Source organism: Schistocerca cancellata, chromosome 2, assembly GCF_023864275.1.
Source record: "Schistocerca cancellata isolate TAMUIC-IGC-003103 chromosome 2, iqSchCanc2.1, whole genome shotgun sequence".
In the NCBI taxonomy this organism is placed as follows: Eukaryota; Metazoa; Arthropoda; class Insecta; order Orthoptera; family Acrididae; genus Schistocerca; species Schistocerca cancellata.
This window is the reverse complement of record NC_064627.1, coordinates 415,323,202-415,333,679: the sequence shown is the minus strand read 5'-3', so window position 1 is coordinate 415,333,679 and position 10,478 is coordinate 415,323,202. Positions and strand designations below refer to the sequence as shown.

The window sequence follows — 10,478 nt, the reverse complement described above, 5'->3', positions numbered from 1 at the left end:
CGGTTGCAGACAACGTTCAACCCTTCATGTGTTTGTGGACTGCAGTGGCATTTTTCATAAAGGTAATGCGCCATATCACAAGGTCAGGAATGTGATGGAATGGTTCGAGGAGCGCAGTGGCGAGTTAGAATTGATGTGTGGCCCCCAGCTCGTCAGATCTGCACCCTATCGAACAAATGTGGGATGTGATTAAACGTAGCTTCAGAGCTCGTTGTCTCCATCCCTGTAATTTGCGGGAGTTAGATGATGTCTGTGTGTGCTGATATGGTGATGATGATGTCTGGTTTGTGGGGTGTTCAACTGCACGGTCATAAGGGCCAGTACAGTATCCCAATTTTTACATAGTCCATTTTCTTTTCACAATCCATTCTAGTCACTCTCACAAATGATGATGATGATAATGAAATGATGATGACAATACAAACACCCAGTCCCTGGGCAGAGAAAATCCAAAACCCGGTCGTGAATTGAACCCAGGACCTGCACATTTGGCGCTGACTCCCTCCAGCGACTTACCAAGGCCTCATTGCTTCCGTGGCACGACGCGTCACCGCTGCTATCCGCGCCACATGTGGACATACCGGCTATTAGGTATGTGGTCATAACATTCTGGCTGATCAGTGTATGCTCTTGCTGTGACAAGCGACAGGCGTGGGTCTTTCACAGTGTTCAAACATTCGCGCACTCACTTTGTTTGTTTAAACCCTTTGTCAAAGTCGTGTCTTCTTAATATTCCGCTGATGTAATCTGTGACAGTTTTTACGAGTGGAAGGAAATTTTTCCTTTAGTTGGTTCTTTTCATTAGAAACTGCAGATCTTTTAGTGTGTAGTGCGTTATTTATTCTTTTTTCAGGTTAGCCGCTTCTTCCTAAGGCAATTCTTAAATGATCGGGCTTGTCCTCCAAGTGATGTCATTCACAGATTCCTTCTTCACAGATTCCTTCAATTTTCGTACAGACAATGTTATGATCACTCCTCTACTCTTTCAGGGATGATGACTGGAACTTCTGTAAAGATCTTTTCATGTGAGTGAGCTTTCTGTAGGTTGTGCGCCTGATCCGTCGTATTTTCTAAGCACTTGTACTTCCAAAATCGAAATTTTATCCTCCTTCTCTTTTAACACAATAAACTTTATATTAGAACTAGTATCATTCGAAATCATTAGGAATTCTGAGAGGTCTTGTTTCTCCATGAACCGATATAACGAAACTCTCAGCAACGTACCGCAACGAATATGAGAGTCTGTTCTTCCTCCTCTCACGAGCTGCTTCTTCGACTTTTTTCATATAAAAATTCACAACAAGTGCACTGAGTGGGTTTTCCATAGCTTCGACATCAGTATTCTCGTAGAAGTTGTTGTCCTATTTAAAGTAACTTGACGTGGGGCAATTTTTAAACGAATCTGCCAAATCTTTTGCAATCCACTTGGTATTGCTCTCTTGTCCACACGATACCAACTGTCTTTCTGTCTTGTGGTGATATCTAAAGTGCATTTGTCAACCACTGATCTGTCGGATAAGTGTGTCTTTATTGCGGTAGTTTATACTGAAGTGCGTATTGCCGGACACCATCGTTAGAGAAGGTAGCAAAAGTAACTGAGTTAGATAGATATGTCAGTAGAATCCTAGTATTTATTAACTGGAGCATTTTGCTCAATGTGACGTAAAGGCAGGAGAGACAGTCGCAGTTCAGATCATCGAGTATAATGAAGACAGTGCTCCATGGAAGGAAAACCAGCCAGTAACTTCCAAGGGAGACCCAGAATTAAGTGGCGCAAGTGTGAAAGTCCACACATTTATGTGTGACGTACCCTCCGCCATAATTGTTGTCAGTTGACTGAACGAAGTGGAGTGCCAAAAATCGGATATCCTCTCTTATTCACTGGTGACGAATGATCTTGAACAAAAACCGAAGATGACGAATGGGGAATTATTAATAGCGGTGATGCACTAACATAAGGGATTGTAACAGAGGCAGACTGTATGGGCCAGGACCTGAGAACGAACGTCTCGTAACTGGGGAAGAACGGAGAACCCACTATTAGGTGACATAAAGCTGGACGCCCACGCCTCATCACAGTATATGGGGGTCTGAAATATACCTGCTCTGTGAAGGAGGATACGCGGGATATGTGGCAGATCTGGCGAGAGAATAGAATACTAGTGCCAGCACAAATGTTTCGGGGCAAGGCTCCACAACAGCTGACCTCTACATGTTCATTGCTGATGTCAAAAGTTATGTTCGCAGTGGCCACAGGATCGTCGAGATTCGACCGTAAATCAATGGAAACGTTTCACCTGGCAGATTGAATCACATTTCTTATTTCACCAGGTCGATGGTGGTTCCCGGATACGTTGCCATTCAAGCGAGAGGCTGCTCAAAACATGCAGTGTGCCACGAACGCAGACAAATATAGGCAGTAGTGTGCTATGGGTGTCATTTATGTGGCCTTCCTTAGGATCTGTGGTCAGTGCCGCTAAGATTCAGGACTGACCCCGGGGGAGGATGAGTGACTGAGCCCAGATCCTAAAGTGGCAATCGAATTTTATTGCTAGAATGAGATCTCATTCTGGAAACCTCCCCCAGGCTGTGGCTAAGCCATGTCTCCACAATATCCTTTCTTTCAGGAGTGCTAGTTCTGCAAGGTTCGCAGGAGAGTTTCTGTAAAGTTTGGAAGGTAGGAGACGAGGTACTGGCAGAAGTAAAGCTGTGAGTACCGGGCCTGAGTCGTGCTTCGGTAGCTCAGTTGGTAGAGCACTTGCCCGAGAAAGGCAAAGGTCCCGAGTTCGAGTCTCGGTCGGGCACACAGTTTTTATCTGCCAGGAAGTTTCATATCGGCGCACACTCCGCTGCAGAGTGAAAATCTCATTCTCGAAATCTCCCCCAGGCTGTGGCTAAGCCATGTCTCCACAATATCCTTTCTTTCAGAAGTGCTAGTTCTGCAAGGTTCGCAGGAGAGCTTCTGTAAAGGTTGGAAGGTAGGAGACGAGGTACTGGCAGAAGTAAAGCTGTGAGTACCGGGCGTGAGTCGTGCTTCGGTAGCTCAGTTGGTAGAGCACTTGCCCGCGAAAGGCAAAGGTCCCGAGTTCGAGTCTCGGTCGGGCACACAGTTTTAATCTGCCAGAAAGTTTCGAATTTTATTGCTATTTTAAAAGAAGATCTGATATGATTCAAACATAAAATAATTCGGGGAATAGAGGAGATACATAAGACATACCCACTGGGATGATACATAGAATTCTCATTACATTCTAAACATATGTTCACAAATGAAATTTATACTATGGTACGATACGTCGCATAAGATATTGCTATCGCAATCCGAATGAATTTAGAGTAGTTCGTGACTCAAAAGATTGAAACTGAGTGCGTGGTACTTTACACACGTGTATCATGGAGTTACTATTAACAACACTAACTGCCCGCATCTCGTGGTCGTGCGGTAGCGTTCTCGCTTCCCACGCCCGGGTTCCCGGGTTCGATTCCCGGCGGGGTCAGGGATTTTCTCTGCCTCGTGATGGCTGGGTGTTGTGTGCTGTCTTTAGGTTAGTTAGGTTTAAGTAGTTCTAGGTTCTAGGGGACTGATGACCATAGATGTTAAGTCCCATAGTGCTCAGAGCCAACACTAACTTCGGCTGAATACTGGATGCACTGTTATTCTGGATTGCAGAGCTAGTAAACCTTCAAGGAATTTATACAGACTGTGACCTGACACTGCGTTGTACGAGGATGAGTCAAATGAAAACCTTAGATTTGTAATAACAAATCGAAATTTCGCGCCGTTATCCTGTAAATTGGTAAGCGTGCTACAAACAGCGTGCAGAGCGGCCTGTAGGTGGCAGCATAGTGCAGATGCATACATCCCGTCGCAGTATCAGTATAAAGATGGCCGCCCCACTTGCGAATTTCACCAGTGAAAAACAGCGTTCTTTTAATTTGCGTAGTGAAGATGTGAAATCTGTTGAAATTCATCGACGAATGAAGGTTCAGTACGGTGATGCATGTTTGTCACAGCAGCAAGTCTAAGAATAGAGTAGAAAGTTTGCAATTGGTGTGACTTCAGTGGACGATGATCCTCGGCCAGGTCAGGCACAACGAGTCATGACTCCACAGATCATTGCAGCAGTTGAAGCCATAGTGAATGAAAACCGCCAAGTGACACTGAATGACATTGCACGTTCTGTTCTGATGAAGAGGTACGCCACGCGGTGCATGAATGGTTGCGCGGACTACCAAAAGAATTCTTTTCTAAAGGAATTTATGCACTTTGTAAGCGCTGGACGACGTGCATTGAGCGTGGGGGAGATTATGTTGAAAAGTGATACAGCTTTGTACCATTTCTGCACAATAAATAATATTTTAAAATTTTTTTAAGGTTTTCATTTGACTGACCCTCGTACTTAGAAAGCAGATGCCCCTTAAGAAATCGCGCGAATTTTATATATGGGAGTAAACTGTTCCTAATTTTCTGATGTGGAGTAAATTAACATAAATGTTAGGTATTAATAACACAAAGTCTGCAAATGCTTTGTTTTCTATGCAAAAGCCAATGCTCATCACTCAGACTTAAGATGGTTTTGCATCAGCTTTTATTCTTACCAAGGTAACAATGCAATACTGTAGTTACTTCGTCACTATAAGTCACAGAATATCTTAGTTTCGGGTCTTTAAACATTTGACATTGTTTTTCTGCGAAACCGTGGTAAACCATACAACTGACACTGAAAGTCAAATTTCCTGTTACTATTTCCCGAGCACACTTTTTGCATTCATATATCTGATTTCCACACATATTTCCAGTCAGAATTACAGTAGCTTGCATTAGCTACAAATTTAAATAACTTTTATAAATATATTTGCAATTTGCATTAGATTTAATGGCAACAATTTTGTAGAAATAAACAGTTTGCAGCACATTTCGTGATGTGCCATTGCTTAGATCGTGCTCTAAGTTGCGCCCTCGTTTCATATTGAAAGTCCTGTCAGCACTTAAATTAAAATATACAGTTTCCATCATCCCAGTACATTTTAAAAACGACGTATTACTAGACCTTTTTTATCGATAAAAATGTTTAATTTCATGCCCTCTGTTATTTGAGAAAAGTGGAAACTGTTGCTGTGGTATACCTTGTACAATGTTCTGTTACAATCAAAACCATTTGGAATGTAGTAAAACAAGAAATAGCTGTAAATCATGTCTCCAGTTTTCCACTGCGGCTTTGAAAGAAACTAACAGACCAATTGGACAGATCACGAATTTGTTTGCAAAGGTTAAATATATCGAGTAAGACGACCAACATCATAAAGCTTTCATGGAGTAGGAGACTGAAGGAAAGTAATAATTTTGTTTAGAAAAGTATTGATGAAGGCACTTACCAGGAACCCAAGACCACCACTACTAGCTCCACCGAAACCTGCAATGGCAAGAGAGGAAACTGATACGACTGACAAACTTATAGGTTCGCCTTCATATGCTATTCGATGATAAAGTATTGTAAAATGCATGTAGGCTTCATTCAGTTTTACATTTTGAAATGGTTTAATTTATATTCACTTCGCTTTAAAACAAAAGGCTAAGTATTGTATTCACTTGCAACTCACGAAGTATCTTGTGCCTGTAACGCTGCTATGTGGAGTCTTCTGTCCATGCTCGCTACCTGGTGTGCACGCACATGGCAGTAGACAGACATCAACGCCCTGACACATAAGCCGTCGTGCAACGGGTAGCATACTACAACATACTTACCTATAACGCTATCAATGGCGCTTTGCGAGCCTATCGTTCAGCATTTTTTTCAATCATTGCATCAGAATCTAGTTTCCTTGCCAAATTACACTGAAGAGCTAAAGAAACTGGTACATCTGCCTAATATTATGTAGGGCCCCCGTGAGCACGCAATACTGCCGCTACACGACGTGGCATGGACTCGACTAACGTCTGAAGTAGTGCTGGAGGGATCTGACACCATGAATCCTGAGGGCTGTCCATAAATGCGTAATAGTGCGAGAGAGTGGAGATCTCTTCTGGACAGCACATCGCAACGCATCGCAGATATGCTCAATAATGTTCATGTCTGGGGAGTGTTTAAAATCAGAAGAGTTTTACTAGAGAAACTCTGTAGCAATTCTGGACTTGTGGAGTGTCAGACTGACCTGCTGGAACTTCAAAAGTCCGGCGGAATGCACAATGGACATGAATGGATCCAGATAATGGCAGAATGCTTACTTACGAGTCACCTGTCAGAGTCATATCTAGACGTATCAGGGGTCCACACACCCCACACCATTACAGAGGCTCCACCAGCTTGAACAGTCCCCTGCTGACATGCCTGGTCCATGGAATCGTGAGATCGTCTCCATACCTGTATACGTCCATCCGCTCGATACAATTTGAAAAGAGACTCGCCCGACCAGGCGACATATTTCCAGGCATCGACAGTCCAACGTTGGTACTGACGGCCCAGGCCAGGCGTACAACTTTCTGTCGTGCAGTCTTCAAGGGTACATGGGTGGGCCTTCGGCTCCCAAAACCCATATCGATAATGTTTCGTTGGATGATTCCCACGCTGACACTTGTTTATGGCCCAGCGTTGAAATCTGCAGCAATTTTGCGCAAGGGTTGTACTTCTGTCACATCCAACGACTCTGTTCAGTCGTCGTTGGTCCCGTTCTTGTAGGATCTTTTTCCGGCCGCAGCGATGTCGGAAGTTTGATGTTTTACCGGATTACTGATATTCACGGTACACTTTTCAAATAGCCGTACGGAAAAATTCCCACTTCGTTGGTACCTCGGAGATGCTGTGCCCCAGCTCTCGTGCGCCGACTATAGCACCACGTTCAAACTCACTTAAATCTTAACAACCTGCTATTGCAGCAGCAGTAACCGATGTACAACGGCGCCAGACACTTGATGTCATACTTAGGCGTTCCCGACAGCAGCGCCGTTTTCTGCCTGCTTGCATATCTCTTATTTGAAGACGCATGCCTATACCAGTTTCTTTGTCGCTTCAGTGTATATTGAGTTGCAAGTGGCCACAAATCTGTAAGACGCTGGTGACGTACATTTGATCTGAAACAACTTTTAACACGAGTCATAGTGCTGAACGATGTTACTGCTTCAGCTGTTATAACTGGTTAAGTGGAAAAGACGCCCGTAGCTAGACATACATTCGGATGTAAGGTTGAAACTTTAATCTCGTGCATATTACTCAAGAGGTCTAATGGTTGCAAAGTAATGTATTTAAAATTTTAAGTGTGAATTTCTGTCAGACATGTAATTTCTTCTTCTAAATATGTTGTGACGTCATTAGGGTATTCATAAATAAATAACGTGCATGCCTCAGCGAATTGGTCATGAATCATCTTTGAGCTTTTCTATAAAAATCTTAAAGCTTCGTTTACAATATTCACTGTTTCGTATCGGCCTTTCAAGTCCGACACTAGGCTGTCAATAATGACATAAAATCATTTATCTTGAATAAATCTTTTTAGTTAACATCTGTCGTTTCATTCCTGGTTTCCCATTCCTTAGTTGGCCCTCCCGGAGATTGGAAATCGACATTAACTGCACTGGTAGCAACTTAAGATTCAGGGAAAATGATGTCCCAATTTTTCACGAAGATATTTTAAGTCATTTAGAAGCACTCAGAGTCTCTTCCGTCAACATCAGTGGTATAATTTCGAAATTGTAGCAGTGTGCCTCTTTAGTCAGTTCGTATCAACAACATCAGCTGAACTGATGTCATGATTAAACACTTGAATGGTTGCACAATATCGGAAGTACCCCATTTCAGCTGACTACTCACCTTATAGATTAGCAGTTACCTTCTCATACTGGCAGTAGACCATTGCGTTTATCACGAAAGAGAGAAGCTGTGAGAAGTGTCATTATACGATCAGTCTGGTACCTACAAAGAATATTTGTATGTCAGCTGTGAAGATGGTGAGAAAAGCGGCAAGAGAGTTGAGGTTTAAATCGAAATAGTACTTGACTGCACACAACAAACCTGTAATAAACCATAATTTTCTGCTGTCAGTTGGAATGAACCGAGAAAAGAGTGTACTGAAATGTATTTTAGAGATAATGAAATGATTGTAGCGAAATACATAATAGCAAAAACTCATATCTGTATTCGGAAAAGTGAAAATCCTTAAGAGGGGATGAGTATTCTGCCAACTGAGAAAAGATACTCTCCGTAGTTTTCGTGTTGCAGCATATTTAAGCGAAGCAGTAGTGATAGAATCAACCAAAACAACGGACTACAAGCGATAATTTCGCGATACGATTTTTCGGTTCTTGTAGGTACGAAGGATCCTAGAACCTAACCATAAATCACGAATAACTTTCAAGGAAACGAACACTGGAGCAAATAAAAATGTAATTTAAAAAGCGAGACCTACTATTAGAAGGTGCGTCTGTATCACAAATGCAAGTGAAAAATTGTCGTCAATGTTTTTTTTAAATATGTATGGAGCAACTATAGACTGCCAGAATGTTATTTGTAAATTTCATTAACAGTACACCCGAAAATGTGATTACTTACGAGTTGCGATTGTACCGAAGAGTTACACAATTAGTCTACATCTACGTAGTTGCACAATTCGTCTACATCTACGTTTGCATCTACATGGATACCCAGCAAGTCACACTCAAGTGCCTGGCAGAGCGTTCATCGAACCAATTCCACAACAATTCTCTATTATTCCATTCTCGAACAGCGTGTGGAAAAAACAAACCTCTATATCTTTCTGAGCGTGAATACGTAATCAAGATATTTCGTCTTTATTTTGCTTTCGCCGTATATACTTAGTTAAAAGAGCGTCAGCTAATTCTTTGTATTGTCATGTTACTTGTAATGATCGTTTAATTGTTGGCCACGTTCCTCCAGTGGTGTTTGTATGTCCTCCACTTTTTCGATCCTTGAAATAAAGGCTATGATTTACGGATACGTGCTTCACTCCCTCATCTTTTAGGTGTACATAGGTACTGAAACAATCGGAAAGTAAAATATTTTCTTTAACTATCTCCAAATTAACCTCTTTAGATTTCTCTTGAACTACACGGCAACAGCGCTTACTAGTGCATCTTTCAACAGCACCGAATATCCATCGCCCTGGCGCGTTGTTGGCCCTAACAGATTTTTCTTACCAAATAGAGACTCATCAGTTTCTACAATTGCATCCTTCCCACCAAGTTCTTCATTTTTCTTAAACAGTCATTAATACAATCTTTCCTACAGTATTCTTTTCAAACAACAACAGATTGTTGGCCGCGTTGTAGGTCGTAACAAATGTATTTGCTGATACATTCATACAACCAAAAAAGTCTGTCAATCACGAAATGATACTTATCGGTACTTTGCTAGCTGCCAACCAAAAACATACTATTGCTGAACATTGTTTCTCATCCCCCAAATTTCATTTTATCCGACACTACCACATGAATACCTCACCCAAACTCTTCTTCGCTCCCAACCTCATTTCTGATTGGCACTCATCACACCTTCTCTATTTTGCAATGAATACACTCGACATACACAAATCTACAATTTGGTTAGCGTCTTTCAGACTATATATAAACTCCTGATAAACTCGCTAGCTCTTTTTAAGGCGCTACAAACACCCAATGCATGTTCTAACCTAACAGTATTCGAAAAGACGCCAAACTATTCACTTCCCGAAGGAAGCAAAAGAAACAGCAACTGACGCCACGGAAGAAAGGCAAAGATCATATGTTTAATGACAATAGCTCCAACTAATCAGAAACTGAATAAAGACCACATATGTATCGACAACAAACCACTGCAGGACACAGCGCACTTTTACAGACTGAAATTACAAAAGGAAAGTAAAAGAAGTGCAGTACAGCATAATAGGCCTACACCTGTCAGGTGTGGTATAAAATCGGTTACCTAAGGACAAACACTTGAAGCAGATTTCAAATGGCCTAATTATTATTTAACATCCATCAGATGAAATTTCAGCTTCCAGCCTAGTCTAGAGAATCCAAGGGACAGACCAGTCCGTCACTACCGACACGTTTATCACCATCACATTCGTTAGCTTCGCCATCTCAACCAAACTGTCACATTCCAACCTAACCTAGACCTCTGGCTACGCTACAGATCTGTCTGTAACCACAAACGTGATAAGGTTATTACGTACTCTCGTGAAAGATGTTCTCAATCATGTTGACAAACGTATTTTGAAGAACATAGTTAACTGAGGGAACACCATACATCTGACTCAAGAAAACTTCAATGTACACTACTGGCCATTAAAATTGCTACACCACGAACAAAAGCAGATGATAAATGGGTATTCATTGGACAAATATATTATACTAGAACTGACATGTGATTACATTTTCACCCAATTTGAGTGCATAGATCCTGAGACATCAGTAACGAGAACAACCACCTCTGGCCGTAATAACGGCCTTGATAGACCTGGGCTTTGAGTCAAACAGAGCTTGGATG

General features: G+C 41.9%; 1 non-coding gene across 1 annotated transcript; it reads left to right on the top strand.

Moving 5' to 3' along the window:
- The first annotated feature begins 2,730 nt into the window (after positions 1 to 2,730).
- Positions 2,731 to 2,805, top strand: Trnas-aga (transfer RNA serine (anticodon AGA)). The gene has a single exon. It is a non-coding gene; the product is annotated as a tRNA-Ser (tRNA).
- Positions 2,806 to 10,478: the final 7,673 nt, after the last annotated feature.